Genomic DNA, 17,136 nt, shown 5'->3' with positions numbered 1-17,136 from the left:
GGCTCGATCTCACAACCCCAAGACCATGACCTGAGCGAAAACCAAGAGTGCAACGCTCAACCAACTAAACCACCCAGGTGCCCCTAGAAAGGAATTTTCTTAACCTGATAAAGGGCATCTTTAAAAAAAAGTTCCTTCGGGACGCCTGGGTGGCTCAGTTGGTTGGGCAGCTGCCTTCAGCTCGGGTCATGATCCCGGCGTCCTGGGATCGAGTCCCGCATCGGGCTCCTTGCTCCGCGGGGAGCCTGCTTCTCCCTCTGCCTCTGCCTGTGCTTGCTCTCTCTCCCTCTCTCTCTGACAAACAAATAAATAAAATCTAAAAAAAAAAAGTTCCTTCAACTGATTAATAGATTTAACAAAATTTCGGTTGAAATCTAAGCAAAAGGCCCTAGAGAGACAAGCTGATTGTAAATTTATGTGGATAGGCAAAGGAACTGAAATACCCAAAACATTTCCAAAAAATATTAATAAAGTTGGAAGAATCACACTACATGATTTTAGGACTTAACTGATAAGGCTACAGTAATCAAGCCAGTATGTGACTGGCAAGGAATAGACATATATAGAGATAAGTGAGTAGAACAAAGAGCCCAGAAATAGATCTACACAAATATAGCTAATTAAATTTCTTTCAAGACTTATTTATTTGAGAGAGAGTGAGAGATAGGGCACATGTAGGGAGGAGCAGAGAGTGAGACAGAACCCCAAGCAGACCCTGCTGAACACAGAGCCCAATCCCGGGCTCAATCTATGACCTGACATCATGACCTGGGCTGAAATCAACAATCAGACACTTACCCAACTGAGCCACCCAGGTGCTCCTGGCTAATTAAGTTTTTAACTTTTTAAAAATTTAGATATAATTCACATACCATAAAATCCATTGTTTTAAAATATACAACTCGGGGTACCTGGGTGGCTCAGTGGATTGAGCCGCTGCCTTCGGCTCAGGTCATGATCTCGGTGTCCTGGGATCAAGCCCCGCATCGGGCTCTCTGCTCAGCGGGGATCCTGCTTCCCCCTCTCTCTCTGCCTGACTCTCTGCCTACTTGTGATCTCTCTCTCTGTCAAATAAATAAATAAAATCTTTTAAAAAAATTAAAATTAAAAATAAAATATACAACTCAATGGTCTGTAGAATATTCACGAGGTTGTATAATCATCACCACCACCTAATTTCAGAACATTTTCACCAGCCCCAAAAGAAACCCCATACTTATTAGCAGTCACTCTCTATTCCCTCCTTCCCTCAGCCCCTGGCAACCACTAACCTATTTACTGTGTCTATGGATTCCCCAATTCCAGGCCAACTTATATTTGACAAAGACACAAAAGCCATTCAACACAGAAAAAATAGAATTTCTAACAAATAGTGTTAGAACAAGTGTGTATCTGTATGTAAAACACTTAACCTCAATCTAAGCCTCATACCGTATATAAAACTTGCCTCAGAATGTATTACAGATATAAAAGTATAATGTAAAACTTTTAGAAATAAACTTGTGAGCATATCTTTGTGCAGAGTTTAGGACATGATACTAAAGCACAATTCATAGAAGAAGGAAAAACTGATAAGCTGAACTTCACCAAAATTAAAAACTTTTACTCTGTGGAAGACACTATTAAGAAAAGACAAACTACGGACTGGGAGAAAATGTTTGCAAACCACAACCAAGGGCTTGTATCTGAACATATAGAGAACATTTAAAATTAACAGTAAGAAAACAAAAGAACCAATTTAAAACTAGGAAAAAGACAGATGTTTCACCAAAGAAGATATACTGATTGCAAATAAATAAATGAAAAGTTGTTTGACATCACTCACAGTCTCCAAAAATTACACATTGTAGTTACATATATGACATTCTCAGAAAGACAAAACTATAGCGACAGAGAATAGAGCAGTGGCTGCCAAGGGTTAGAGGCAGGGTGAGGGTATAACTCTAAAGGAATAGTATGAAGGAGTTCACAAGAGGTACTGGAACTACTATGAATACTATCATGAACTATTACAATTATAATAATTATGGTGAGGATTACATGAATCTACACATGTACCAGAAGTCAGAACTGTAGAACCCAAAAGTCATTTATCATATATTATTTTTAAATTAAAAAATTTCTAATTTATAAAAAAATCCTTATCTAAAAAGGCTAGTAAAATATTCCTCCCTTTTCCAACTATGTCTCTGTATAAGGCCATATTTTCTTCAGATGCGTCAACCAAAGCAACATATTGCAACAGAATGAACACAGAAGTATGAGAATCCAGCAGTCTTCTATCATGCCAGATATTAAAGAGACTTGAAAAAACATAAAACAATGCCACTCATTTCACCAATTTGCTTTTCTATTCTGAAAACTATTTGAAGCCTATTAGATGTTAACATGTAAGTTTTATTATTTTAAAATAAATAAATTTAAAATATGTTTTAATTTCATATATAGTATCATTACATATAAATCCATGCTAAAATAAAAGCAAAAACAAAAACAAAAAACACTTTTAGGGTCCTCAATGAATTTTAAGAATAGTAAGAGGTCATGAGACCAAAAAGTTCAAGAACAGCTAAATTATGTTACAGAGATCTGTAACAGAGATTTTCCCCATTAAAAATCTTGATTTATGGTATATAGGGATGCCTGAGTGGTTGTTAAAGCCTCTGCCTTAAGCTCAGGTCATGATCCCAGGGTCCTGGGATAGAGCCCCACATCAGGCTCTCTGCTCAGCAAGGAGCCTGCTTCCCCCTCTCTCTCTGTGCCTACTTGTGATCTCTGTCAAATAAATAAAATCTTAAAAAAAAATCTTGATTTATGGTACACAAAGTTATTTGAATGAGTAAACTTTTTTTAGTTTCATTTTTACTTGTTTTATAATGTTTTCTAATATACCATTTTGTAGTTTTGTTTTGTTTTCATCATGATAAGTGTACTCTTTAATCCCCATCACCTATTACACCCCCCCACCCTCCTCCCCTCTAGTAACAATCAGTTTGTTCTCTATCAGTTGTTCTCTAAAGTTAAGAGCCTGTTTCCTGGGACGCCTGGTTGGTTCAGTAGGTTAAGCAGCTGCCTTCAGCTCAAATCAGAATCTAGGATCAAGTCCCACATCAGAGTCCTTGCTCAACAGGGAGTCTGCTTCTTCCTCTGCCTGCTCTGCCTGCCACTCCCCCTGCTTGTGCTCTTTCACTCTCTCTGACAAATAAAATCTTAAAAAAAAAAAAAAAAAGCCTATTTCTTGGTTTGTCTCTTTTTCCCCCTTTGCTCATTTGTTGTCTTAAATTCCATGTATGAGTGATATCATATGGTATTTGTCTTTCTCTGACTGACTTACATCACTTAGCATAATACTCTTTAGCTCTAACCACGTTGCTGCAAATGGCAAGATTTCATTCCTTTCTTAAGGCCAAGTAATATTCCAGTGTGTGTGTGTGTGTGTGTGTGTGTGTGTGTGTGTTTCTTCATTACCCATTCATCTATTGATGGATACTTGGACTGTTTCCATAGTTTGGCTACTGTAAATAATGCTGCAATAACTATATGGGTACATTATCTCTTTGAATTAGTGTTTTTTGTATTTTGGGGGTAAATACCCAATTGTGCAATTACTGGATCATAGTTCTATTTTTAATTTTTTGAAGAACCTCCATATTGCCATCCACAATGGCTGCACCAGTTTATATTCCCACCAACAGTGCAATAGGGTTCTTTTTTCTCCACATCCTCACCGACACTTTTTGTTTCTTATGTTTTTGATTTTAGCCATTCTGACAGGTGTGAGGTGATTTGCAGTTTTGATTTGCATTTCCCTGACAATGTTATGTTGATCAACTTTTCAAGTGTCTGTGGCCATTGGTATGTTTTCTTTGGAGAAATGTTTACTCATGTCTTCTGCCCATTTTTTAATTGGGTTATTTGTTTTTTGGGTGTTACATTATATCAGTTCTTTATATATTTTAGATACTTAAATCCTTTATCAGATAAGCCATTTGCAAATACTTTCTCCTATTCATTTTTAGTTTTGTTGATTGTTTCCTTGGCTGTGCTGAGACTTTTTGTTTTGTCATTGGTTTTTGCTTTTATTTCTGTTGCCTGGATGAATAAACATCTTTTTTAAAATTCTACAATCTGAACTTCTACAATTCTTTTTTTTTTTAATTTTAAAGATTTTATTTATTTATTTGACAGAGAGAGATCACAAGTAGGCAGAGAGGCAGGCAGAGAGAGAGAGGAGGAAGCAGGCTCCCTGCTGAGCAGAGAGCCCCATGCGGGACTCGATCCCAGGATCCTGAGATCATGACCTGAGCCGAAGGCAGCGGCTTAACCCACTGAGCCACCCAGGCGCCCTACAATTCTTTTTTTAAATAAAAAAGATTTATTTATTTGACAGAGAGAGAGAGCACAAGCAGGGGGAGCATCAGACAGAGGGAGAGGAAGAAGCAGGCTCCCTGCTAAGTAGGGAGCTGGATGTGGGCTAGACCTGAGCTGAAGGCAGATGCCTAACCAACTGAGGCACCCAGACGTCCCCAATCATTCTTTCAATAAACATTTGATGAAGACTCTGCCAAAAACTGTGGAAATACTAAATGAGTCACTATACTAATACTAATACTAATACTAATACTAATATACTAATACTAAACAGTCATTAGCCTGTAGGACATGAATGGCTTTAGAAAAGACTTCTCAAAGATGATGCTATTGAAAGAATACCTACATGAACTGAAATATATTAAGAGGAGACCTGTACAGCTGGTGGAAAGTTTGGGATTGAAATAGTTAGTGATTAGGGAACTAACCAACCAAACACACAAACAAATGAAAAAAATCATTAGCTCCAGGAAAAAAAAAATATTATAGGACAGAAAAGACACTCACCACTATTATCTCTATCTATATAAATAGTAAATTTCACCTACGTGTCAAAGCATTTACAGAGTCAAGAAAACTTAAAGTCTGGGGCACCTGGGTGGCTCAGTCATTAAGTGTCTGCTTTCAGCTCAAGTCATGATCCCAGGGCTGCATGCATTGGGGTTCCCTGCTCAGCAGGAAGCCAGCTTCTCCCTCTCCCACTCCCCTGCTTGTGTTCCCTCTCTTTCCATCTCTCTCTCTCTCTGTCTGTCAAATAAATAAATAAATAAAATCTTAAAAGAAGAAGGAGAAGAAAACTTAAAAGTCTGAATACTGTCATAACCAAAATTAAGATACAATATTACTAGAAAAATAGCATCTATAGTAGGAATGAGGTAAGTAGTGAAACACTAAACCCTCATCTTCCATAGTGGAAAGCCAACAAATTATGACTTAAAAAGTTAAAAATTAAGCAGCAGCAATGCGGCTTAATAGTTGGAGATATGGAGCTAAACACTGGAAGAATCAGGAAAAAGTTCAAATGAGTATTTCTGCAGAGTTCGAAACAGGGCAGGGTGGGAGGACAGAAAACTATTCAGAAAACTGTTCTTTTCTAGAATAAAGTGTAGAGAATCATTCAATTTTATATGCATAAACTGATTAAAAATAAAAAATAAATTTAAGGGGCATCTAGGTGGCCCTATCAAATAAGCATCCCACTCTTGATTTGGGCTCAGGTCATAACCTCAGTATCATCAGATAGAGCTTCACATTGGGCTAAATACTGGGCATGGAAGATTCTTTCCCTCTTGCCTCTGCTCACCCTTACTTGCATGCTTTTTCTCTCTAAAAACATAAAAAGTAAAAAATTTTAAAAAACAACTTGTTAGGGCGCCTGGGTGGCTCAGTGGGTTAAGCCGCTGCCTTCAGCTCAGGTCATGATCTCAGGGTCCTGGGATCGAGTCCCGCATCGGGATCTCTGCTCAGCAGGGAGCCTGCTTCCTCCTCTCTCTCTCTCTGCCTGTCTCTCTGCCTATTGTGATCTCTCTCTGTCAAATAATAAATAAATAAATAATTTTAAAAACAACAACAACAACTTATAAGGCATTTAAACATGAAAAGTTCTTTATGTTTTAAGTAAAGAGCTATGAAACAGCATATATGTATGATCCCATTTGTATTTTAGAAAGTGTGCACACTGAGGTGACTGGGTGGCTCAGTCAGTTAAGCATCTGGCTCCTGGGTTAAGCTCAGATCCATGATCTCAGGGTCCTGAAATCAAGCCCCGTGTCAGGTTCCACGGTCAGCATGGAGTCCCTCTCCCTCTGCTCTTCCCCTTGTGCTCGCTCACTTGCTCTCCCTCCCTCCTGAATAAAGTCTTTAAAAAAAAATGTGTGCACATTAATTACAATACAGAAAAAACCTGAGTGATGTTTACCAACTATTAACATATTAACAAATACATGTCTACATAATAGAATTAAGTTCTTGGAGAAGATTCCTGTGAATTTATAATAGCAAGTATGTAGTTCTACAATAAGAAGAAAAACATCATTTTTAAAAGTTAAAATTTTCAACCCTTACATATATGGTCAAATGATTTTCGACAAGGGTACCAAAACCCATTCCAAGGGGAAAGGACAACCTTTTTAACAAATGGTGTTGGGAAGCAAGATATTCACATGCAAAAGAATGAATCTGGATCCTCACTTTATACCAGATAGAAAAATTTACTGAAAAGGGACCAAAAACCTAAGTGCAAGAACTAAACTACAAAACTCTTAGAAGACTACGTAAGTAAAAAGCTTCATGACACTGAATTGGCAATGATTTCTTGGATGAAACACCAAAACAGAAGAAAAAAAAAACAACAACAGATAAATTGGACTTTATAAAAACTAAAAACTTTTGTGAATCAAAGGACACTTTCAACAGAATGAAAGGGCATGGAATGGGAGCAAATACCTCTAAATCATATCTCATTAAGGGTTAATATCTAGAGTGTATAAAGAGCTACAATTCAACAACAAAATAACAAACAATATTATTTTAAAATGGGCAAATAGGGTCGTGGGGACACCTGGGTGGTTCAGTCAGTTAAGCCTCTGACTCTTGATCTCACATTAAGTCACCATCTCAGGGTCATGAGTTCCAGCCCTGTGTTGGCCTCCACACTGAGCACGGAACCTACTTATATAAATAAATAAATAAATAAATGGGCAAACATCTTGAATAGATATTTTTCCAAAGAAAATATGCAAATGGTCCATAAGCACATGAAAAGATGCTCAACATCATTAATTATTAGGAAACTGCAAATCAAACCACTAACTACTTTATGTGTATTAGAATGAGAATTATAAACACACACACACACACACACACACACACACACTAACTGCTGGCAAAGATGAGAAACTGGAAATTTGTGCATTGCTGATATTAACGTAAAATGGTGTAACTACTACAGAAAACAGTATTGGAGGTTGCCCCAAAACTAAAACATAGAATTAAAATGTGCTCAAGCAATGCCACTTCTGAGTATTATCCAAAAGAATTCAAAGTAAGGAGTCAAAAACATATTTGTACACCGGAGCGCCTAGGTGGTTCAGTGAGTTAAAGCCTCTGCCTTCTGCTCGGGTCACAATCCCAGGGTCCTGGGATCAAGCCCTCCTGCATCAGGCTGTCTGCTCAGCAGGGAGCCTGCCTACCCTCCCCCGCGCCTGCCTCTCTGCCTACTTGTGATCTCTGTCAAATAAATAAAATCTTTAAAAAAGAAAAATATTTGTACACCAATGTCCATAGCAGCATTATTCACAATAGCAGAGAGATGGAAGGAAACAAGTGTCGATCCCAAGTGACAGATGAATAGATAAACAAAATATAGTACATACATACAATGCCACATTATTCAATCTTAAAAGGAAGGAAATTCTCAAACACATCAAAGATGAATGAACCTTGAAGACATTATGCTAAATGAAATAAGCCAGTCATAAAAGGTCAAATATATGATTCCATTTATAACAGGGATCTAGAGTAGGCCAATTCATAGAGACAGAAAAGCAGTTTCTGTCTGGTGGTTGCCAGGGGCTGCAAGGACAGGATAACAGAGATTCATTGTTTATTGTATATAGAATTTCATTTCAGAAAAATGAAAAAGTTCAGGTGGTGATATATGCACAACGATGTTAATGTTCTTAATGCCACTGAACTGTCCACTTAAAAATGGTTAAAATGGTAAACCTTATACGTATTTTACCACAATAAAAATTTTTAAAATACTACCAGGTACCCTTCAGATATAACTACAAAAGCCAAATAATTTTCACTGTCTCATTCTGAATTGCCAGGAACAAAGCAGTATCCTATAATGGAGTCCTTCACAGAACACTGAAATAAATCTAAGAATACACCTGTTCCAACTGGGAGTGAACCCTAGGGGAAAAGCCCAGAATCCCATAAGCCACCAAGGCATACTATACTACTTCTAAAATGTCTCTCAATGATACATCTGATGCTTTCTATCACCCCTACGCCCGAGTGTAGGTGAATCTAGCGGTTTGCCTCTAATGAACAGAATACAGCAAACATGAAGGGAAGTCACTTCCCAGATGTATTATAAAAGACTGCAATGCCTATCTTGCTGACATTCTCTTTCTTTGGCTCTTCCCATTTGCTTACTCTGATAAAACAAGCTGCCATGCTGCCCCCAGGAAAGGTTCACATGGCAAGGACCACAAATCTGCTAGCAGAATTATGTAATTCCACTTATAATGGTACCAATAGCTAGCAGAGAACTGAGGTCCTTGGTCCAGCCACTCACAATGAACTGAATCATATCATCGGACTCAGCTTGTAAACAGATCCTTCCCCAGCTGAACCATGTGACAATTACAGCCTACCTTGACTGCAGCCTATGATTGACCCTAAAACAGAGTACCTAGCTGAGTCACAAACCAAAATCTTGACTTACATACACTGTGAGATAATAAATGTTGTTGTTCTAAAACACTAAATTTTGGGTAATTTGTTATGCTGCAATACACAACCTATATACTAGACTTCAATGGCATGGGATAATAGTTTCTCAAAGTTGTACATGAGTTGTACACAGGTTCTCTTTGATTCTACATCACTGATTATATCTTTAAAAAATTAATGTAATTTGACTGCAATATCAATGCTGTCAAATAATTGGAATTCATTTTTTCAGTAATGCTAATAAGTTAAAAATAATCTTGATACAAGAAAACTAGATACTGCAAGAAAAAAATTAAATAAATTCCTCCTTGACAATATCCTTATTGACCTAAAATACAGAGTAAATAGCATACTGATAAATTCAGACAATGATTCTAAATGTGGAGGTGTTGTCAAAACAGACCCAAAGATGATGAAAATATGGACAAAACATAGTAAATGGAGATTCAACTTGCCAAATAACATGTGGTAAACACTGAAACATTTACTAGATAGAAAAAGATTGAGAAGCAAGTAGCCAACAAATAACACTGACAATCCCCACGACTATAAATCCCTTGACGATGAAGACTATATCATAATCACATATTCTCTGCCATAATCAAAAAAATATTAACTTTGCAGTTAATCAATAGATAGTTGGTAAAGTTAATTGATGAGCTGAAAATGAGATATCAAGCTATAATTTAAAAGTCATATAGATTCACATACACAAATATAACAAAGATGAGAGGAAAAGGAGGAAAAAAAGGAAAATGAAAATAAGAATGATATTTGGGGCATGTGGGTGGCTCAGGGGGTTAAGCCTCTGCCTTCGGCTCCAGTCATGATCTCAGGGTCCCGGGATAAAGCCCCGCAAGCCCCGCATTGGGCTCTCTGCTCAGTGGGAAGCCTGTTTCCCCTTCTCTCTGCCTGCCTCTCTGCCTACTTGTGATCTCTCTCTCTCTCTCTCTGTCAAATAAATACATAAATAAAATCTTTGAAAATAATAATGTTAAGAGGCACAATGGCAAATGGATAAAAAATTGTGTAAGAATTCCATAAGCATAAGCCAAACCAAACCACACCTAAAAAAGAGAACTCCCTATAAGAGAAAATAACATAATACTGCTGTATGTTTATTGCCTTCTAACCCCAGGGACTTCTCACAAAATAGACATTAAGACCAGACTACCTAGATTCAGATCCTGGCTGTGTAATCTAAGGCCCATTACTTAACTTTTCTGGGCCTCAATGTCCTCATCTATAAGAAAAAGATAATAATGGTGTCTATCTAAGGATTAAAAGTGATAATATTTGATATATGTAAAGTGTTTATTTATCTGCCTGGCACGTAAGTATGCTCAATAAATGGCTGTCATTACCTAGTAAATCATACTGTATGCTTCTTAACCAAAAGAAAGAGAAATTGTCATATCCACAGACATACTACTGCCCAAAACAGACCCTATACTGCTTGCATGTTGATGAAAAGAAATTATGTTTGCATGGAGGTCTTGAATTTCAACCTATTATACAACTACTACTTATCAAAATCTAAACAAAAATTTATCAGCAAGAGAAAATTACTACTCTACAACTGTGATTACAAATTAAATTACAGCATTTGCACTGTTACATTTTTCTTTTAAAGTTAATAGAAAAATTAGTTGACCAAAAAGGGAATAAAAATAAACCAATGACACCTACCATTTCCAGATTGGAAACAATATAAATTAGTTCCTAAATGTGTCTTGACTTGAAGCAAATTTTGAGAACCCGCCCACATGAAGGAAGGAAGCATTATCATAGTGACTATCAAAGGATAAATTATTTCAAAATAAAAATTTAAAGATTCATACACTGCTGGTAGCAATGTACTTTGGAAAATAGTTCTGTAATATAAAGCTGAAAATATGCTTACCCCACAACCCAATAACTCTTTTGCCAGGTACAGATCCTAAAAACACTCTTCTCTCATGTGTACCAGGAAACATACAAAAATATGTTCATAGCCATACCATCCATAAACACCAAAGCTAAAAACAACCCAAATGTTCAGCAAGAAAAGAATGAAAAAAGTGTAGTATATTCACAGAGGTTAAAAAAAAAAAAAAGTAGGGACGCCTGGGTGGTGCAGTTGGTTGGACGACTGCCTTCGGCTCAGGGCGTGATCCTGGAGTCCCAGGATCGAGTCCCACATCAGGCTCCCAGCTCCATGGGGAGTCTGCTTCGCTCTCTGACCTTCTCCTCACTCATGCTCTTTCTCACTGTCTCTCTCTCTCAAATAAATAAATAAAATCTTTAAAAAAAAAAAAAAAAAAAAGTAGGGCGCCTGGGTGGCTCAGTGGGTTAAAGCCTCTGCCTTCAGCTCAGGTCATGATCCCAGGGTCCTGGGATCGAGCCCCGCATCGGGCTCTCTCCTCAGCAGAGAGTCTGCTTCCCCCTCTCTCTGCTTACCTCTCTGCCTACTTGTAATCTCCATCTGTCAAATAAATAAAATCTTAAAAAAAAAAAGTATTCGTTTCCTACTACTACTGTAACAATTTACCACAAAATTAGTGGCAAAACAACACAAATTTAAAATCTTACAGTTCTAGAGATCCAAAGTCTAGGCTTCTAATGGGGATAAATCAGGGTGTCAGCAAGGCTATGATTCTTCTGGAGTCTATGAGGTAGAATCCCTTTTCCAGTTTTAGAAGCTTCCTGGATGCTTTGGCTCATGGACCCATCCTCCATGTTCTGAGCTAGTAGTGTACCATCTTCAAATCTCTCTCTCTGACCTTTGCTTCCATCATCACCGGTCTTTATTTATGCCTCCCTCTTACAAGGTCCCTTGTGACTACAGTGAACCAACCTGAATAATCAGGGATAATCTTCCCACCTCAAAAACCTTAACTTAATACAACCATGAAGGCCCTTTCACCATATAAGGTAACACACTCACAGTCTACAGGGATTAGAGCATGAATATCTCTGAGGGACTATTTTCTACCTACTACAAAAACTATTAAAATGAAAATGAAGAAACTACTTCAACACTGAACTATAAGAACAAATCTCACATACAACATTGAAAAAAATCAAGCAAGACAGACATATACATACAATATAAGTCCTTTTATATGAATTCCAAAAATAAGTAAAACCAAATTATATTAAATAGGGATGCAAATACAGTAGTAAGTCTATAAAGAAAACCAAGGACATGATTTTTCACAGAAATCACAAGAATAGATTCCTTTGGGGTAAAGGGGGATGAGATAAGGAAGGGGTTTCTGAGATGCGGGTAATATTCTATTTCTTAACTATTTATAATTATTTGTTAAACTGCACAATTAAGTTTTATGTAGTCTGTAACTGATATGTCTTATAATAAGAACAGTAACAGATAACCGTCATATGAACCAGAGGCGAGGATAACCAGAAACAGAATAGTTTAGGCAACAACCATCTAGCAGTGTGACAGCTCAGCAAAAGACTGTTCCATCTACACAAAGGTGAAAAGCCAGTTAACCTATGAGTTGGGCATAGGGCAGAAATCTAGGTTCACAATAAAGAACAAGCCTAGAAACATATACATAATTTAAATGTCTTCCTAATAGACTATAAATTTCTTGAGGTCAAAAGCAGATTTCTTCTCATTTTTGTACTTAGTACCTAGTATAATACCAACCACAGAACAATCTTTCTAATAAATGTTTAATTATTGGAAGAATGAATGAAACTTCTTTCACCTCCTATACAGCTGACTGAAATTAAGTCATCCTCCAGCAAATAACTGAGAGTTGATTTGAAAATACAACATACAGTCATTCAATAAATTGCTACTAATACACAGAAGAGTAGATAGAAGTATAATGGAGGTTTTGCCCTCAATGAGTTTACGATCAGGGAAAGAAAAGGTAAACAATTATTTCCAAATTATTCTTTGAAATAGAATACATAATACAAAAACAGAAACTGACATTAATTCTCTGGACTTAAAAGACAAAAAATATAAAAAGTTAATAAACATCAAATTATAAAGGCCAAGTACATATGACACATCAGAACTGCAGGCAGTTTACCTGGGCTAGGACAATCAAGTTTCTTAGAGGAAGTGGATAGGATTTACAATGGTCCCATAGATTGCAAAATAGCCACAAATTCCTTCCATTCCTGTATACACACCTCTTTACATTGTGATCTTGCTTCATCTCCCATCAAGAGGTAGAGTTTCTTTCTCCATCCTAGAAACCGGGCTTGGCCCTGTGACTTGTTTTGACCAATGGGATATTAGCAAATATGACCAGAAACTTGAAAAGTACTTAAGCACTGAACTTGCCCTCTTTTGCTGGTTTTGGAATCTAGACTGTGAAAAAAAAAAAAAAAATGAAGATAGAGGACTACCTCATGAAAGTGAGCCCAGACAACAACCAAAAAAGAACCCTTCAGTTGGGTTCAAACCGCCAATCCAAAGAACAGTTATCCAACAAACTCTTGTTTTAGCCTCTGGACTCTGGGGTGGTTTGTCTGAAGGCAAAAGCTAACTGAGGAGCTAAGCAAAGACACAGAAGAGGAAATGAACACAACATACAAGTGCATGGGAAAAAAAATTAATGTGTGCATTAGTCTAAATTGACCAAGATTAATCTAAAATAGTTCTGATCATAGAGAAAGAATACATAGGTGTGAAAGGTAAAGTTCAGACTGTAAAAATCAGGCCAGGAAGAAAAATGAACTCATTCTATTTCAGTAGGCAAAGGAAAGCCACTGAAGGACTTCAGAGCTGGGGGAGGATACAAAGCAAGAGGAAAGGAAGACCAGTTAGAACTACTATTATCTAGATATGCTGAAGTAATAAAATTTTATTTGGCAGGGAAGCTAGACAATTCACAAAATAAATAAGTGTGGTTTTTATAAGTAGTGTCATATATAGTTTATGTTAGATTCTGTTCTAACAGAAAAATAGAAAAATTATTTTAAAGATTTATTTATTTATTTGAGAGAGAGACACCACACACGTGTGAGTGCCCATGAGCGGGGGGGGGGGGCAGAGGGCAAAGGAGACAAGCAGACCTCCCACTAAGCTTGATCCCAGGACCATCTAGCAGATGACTGAAATCATGACTGAGCCAAAATCAAGAGTCAGGTGGTAATACAACCAGGCCACCCAGGTGCCCCAGGAAAATTGTTTTTACCTACAATTTTAATCCCAATGAAAAGAATGCTAGCATTAATCATCAGAAAAACTCATGACGTGTCTAAAGAATGTAGAAGATATTTTTGAAACTTTATTTGGGCATAAAGATAATACATAGATTTCTAATGACAGTATAGCTGTGAAATATGACTCCTCTTTGTTTGAGATTTAAATTTTCTCACCAGACAACTGAAGTTCCTAGTATAATAAAGTAATAGAGATCAGACTTACCCTCTTACCTTCAACAACTAGCAAAAAAGACAATGGATTTTAGACACTACAGAAAACAGGAACTACAGAACAGGGATCCATGAGAAAAGAGAAATAAATAAGGCAAACCTTACAACTGCCCCCAATTCACCATTTGAAAAGGGAATTTCCAGGCCACAGCACAGGAATGGGGAAACCAAACAGAGCCCAGCAGTCTCACTGAGTTGAGGAGACAAAATTCAGAGTTCTAGGGAATCAAAACAGGACAAGAAGGGAGGACAGATCAGCACTAAAAATGAGTGTGGATATCTAAAAAGGCGGATTCCCCCTTGAGATTCTGGCTGAGTTTATAAGTGTATGTGTGGAAGGAAGTGAAGTGATCAAAGCCAGGTTCAAATCACTGGAGAGGGGTAGGCAGCACAATCTCTGATAAGGCTGCAAATAGTTTGCATACTCACCAGAGTGAAAAAGACCTTCAAAAACATCCAGGGCATTGAATGAGAATACTTTGATACTTAAGTATTTTCAAGTAACTTAACTGTCTTCCAAAATAAACCCTGAAAAGATTTAAAGGAATAAAAAAAAAAAAATCCTAGCACATAATAACATAAAATCATAATGCCTAGCATGCAAACAAATTACCGGGGATGCAAATAAGGAGAAATATCAGTCAATAAAAACAGACCCAAGTCAAAGCATTCTTGAGAAAGGAAAACAAAGATGGAGGTATTACAAACCCAGATTTCAAGATCTACTACAAATCTACAATAATCAAACCAGTATGGTATTGGCAGAAAAACAGACACATAGATCAAAGAAACAAAATAGAGAACCCAGAAATAAAACCACACACTTATGGTCAATTAATCTGAAACAAAATGAGCAAGATTATACAATGGAGAAAAAATGGTCTCCTCAGTACATGGTGCAGGGAAAACTAGACAGCTACATGCAAAAGAATGAAACTGGACCAGTTTCTTACACCATACACAAAAACGAACTCAAAACAGATTAAAGACCTATCTGTGAGACTTGAAACCATAAAACTCCTAGAAGAAAACACAGGCAGTAATCACTCTGACATTAGCCTTAGCAACATTTTTCTAGATAGGTCTCTGCAGGAAGGGAACAGGAAATAAAAAATAAACTATTGAGACTATACCAAAATAAAAAGCTTTTGCACAATGAAGGAGACCATCAACAAAACAAAAAGGCAACCAACTGAATGGGAGAAGATATTTGCAAATGATGTATCTGATAAGGAGTTAATATCCAAAGTATATAAAGAACTTACAAAACTCAATGGCAAAAAAAAACAAATAATCCAATTTAAAAATGGACAGAGATCCTAAATAGACATTTTTCCAGAGAATACATACAGATGGCCAACAGACACCTGAGAAGCCATTCAAAATCACTAATTATTAGGGAAATTTATATTAAAACCACAATGAGGTATCACCTTATACCTGTCAGAATGGCTAGCATCAAAAAGATAAGAAATAACAAGTGTTAGCAAAAATGTGGAGAAAAAGGAATCCTCTAACACTAATGGTGTAATGCAATTTGGTACAGCCACTGTGGAAAACAGTATGGACAGTTCTCAAAAAACTAAAACTAGAAATACCATATGATTCAATAATTCCACTAGTAGGTATTTAACCAAAGAAAATGAAAACATTAATTCAAAAAGATATATGCACCCCGTGTTTACTGAAGCATTACCTACAATAGCCAAGATATGGAAGAAAACTAAGTATCCAACAAGAGGTGAATGAATAAAGAAGAACTTATACAGATGGAATAATATGGAATGTGGAATATTACTCATCCATAAAAGAATGAGATCTTGTCAACAGTGACAACATGGACAGACCTTGAGAGTATTATGCTAAGTGAAATAAGTCAGATAGAGAAAGGCTAATACCATATGATTTCACTTATATGTGGAATCTAAAAAAATAAAAAAACAAATTTAAAAAAATCAGATCCACAAAAATGAAGAACAAGCTGCTGGTTGCCACAGGGGAGGGCAGTGGTGGGATGGGCAAAATGGATGAAGGGAGTGAGAGGAATAGGATTCTAGTAATAGAATTAATCATTCATGGAGATGAAAGGTTAAGCATAGGAAATATAGTCAATGGTATTGTAATAGCACTGCATGGTAACAGATGGGAGCTACATTTGTGGTGAGCATAGTACAACTCTGGGTTTTCTTAGCACTATGTGGTACACACGGGAAACTAATGTAACACTGTGTATCAATTATACTTTAAGGAAAAGGAAGGAAAGAGGGAGGGACGAGGGACAGAAGGAAGCAGAGAAAGAAGAAAGGGAGAAAGAAAAAATAAAGAAAGGGAGGGAGGGACAGATAGACAAAGAGAGGAAGGAAGGAAAAAAGGAGGGAGGGAAGGGGAGCAGAAGGGAAGGAAGAAAGAAAAGGAAAGGAACGGAAAGGGGAAAGGAGGAAAAGAAAAGAGAAAAAAAAAGTAAAATCACGCCCAGAAAAGATACAGATGACAGAATTGATAGACATGAAATTCTAGACATGAGAAATACATATCTGAGATTAAAAAACAAAAAAACAACACTGTATAGGGTTAACACCAGATTGGCTACCACAGAAGAAGGAATTAGTGAACTTCAAGATAGAGGAAAAAACTACCCAAAATTAAACATACAGAGAAAAAGAAACCAAACCAACATAGTATCAGTTCGCTATGTGCTAAAATCAAAAAGCCTGACATACATGTAACTGGAGTCCCAGAAGGAAAGAACAGATTGTTTACACTTTTACTTTGTTGTCAGTTACTGTAACCATACTGTGTTATATAAAGTTTCTTTCCACTTTTAGTAGATATTTTAATTTCTAGATACACCTATTGGGCCCAGAAAAATTTCATGTTTAGGGGGAAACAAATCTAAAG

At 36.9% G+C, this 17,136-nt stretch overlaps 1 protein-coding gene across 3 annotated transcripts in view; it reads right to left on the bottom strand.

The window, feature by feature from the left end:
- TTBK2 (tau tubulin kinase 2) overlaps nt 1-17,136 on the bottom strand; it is a 162,862-nt gene that overhangs the window by 139,162 nt on the left and 6,564 nt on the right. The window contains exon 2 of one of the 3 annotated variants that reach the window (XM_044231585.1): nt 12,988-13,168. The exons of 1 other annotated variant lie outside the window; for it this stretch is intronic. The gene's annotated coding sequence lies outside the window, so the exon portion shown is untranslated. Of the gene's footprint in view, nt 1-12,987; nt 13,562-17,136 lie in introns of those variants that run through there. One more of the 3 variants, XM_044231584.1, reaches the window with a different exon arrangement.

Source organism: Neovison vison, chromosome 13 (assembly GCF_020171115.1).
Source record: "Neovison vison isolate M4711 chromosome 13, ASM_NN_V1, whole genome shotgun sequence".
NCBI classification, from domain to species: Eukaryota; Metazoa; Chordata; class Mammalia; order Carnivora; family Mustelidae; genus Neogale; species Neogale vison.
This window is presented reverse-complemented; position numbering and strand designations above follow the sequence as displayed.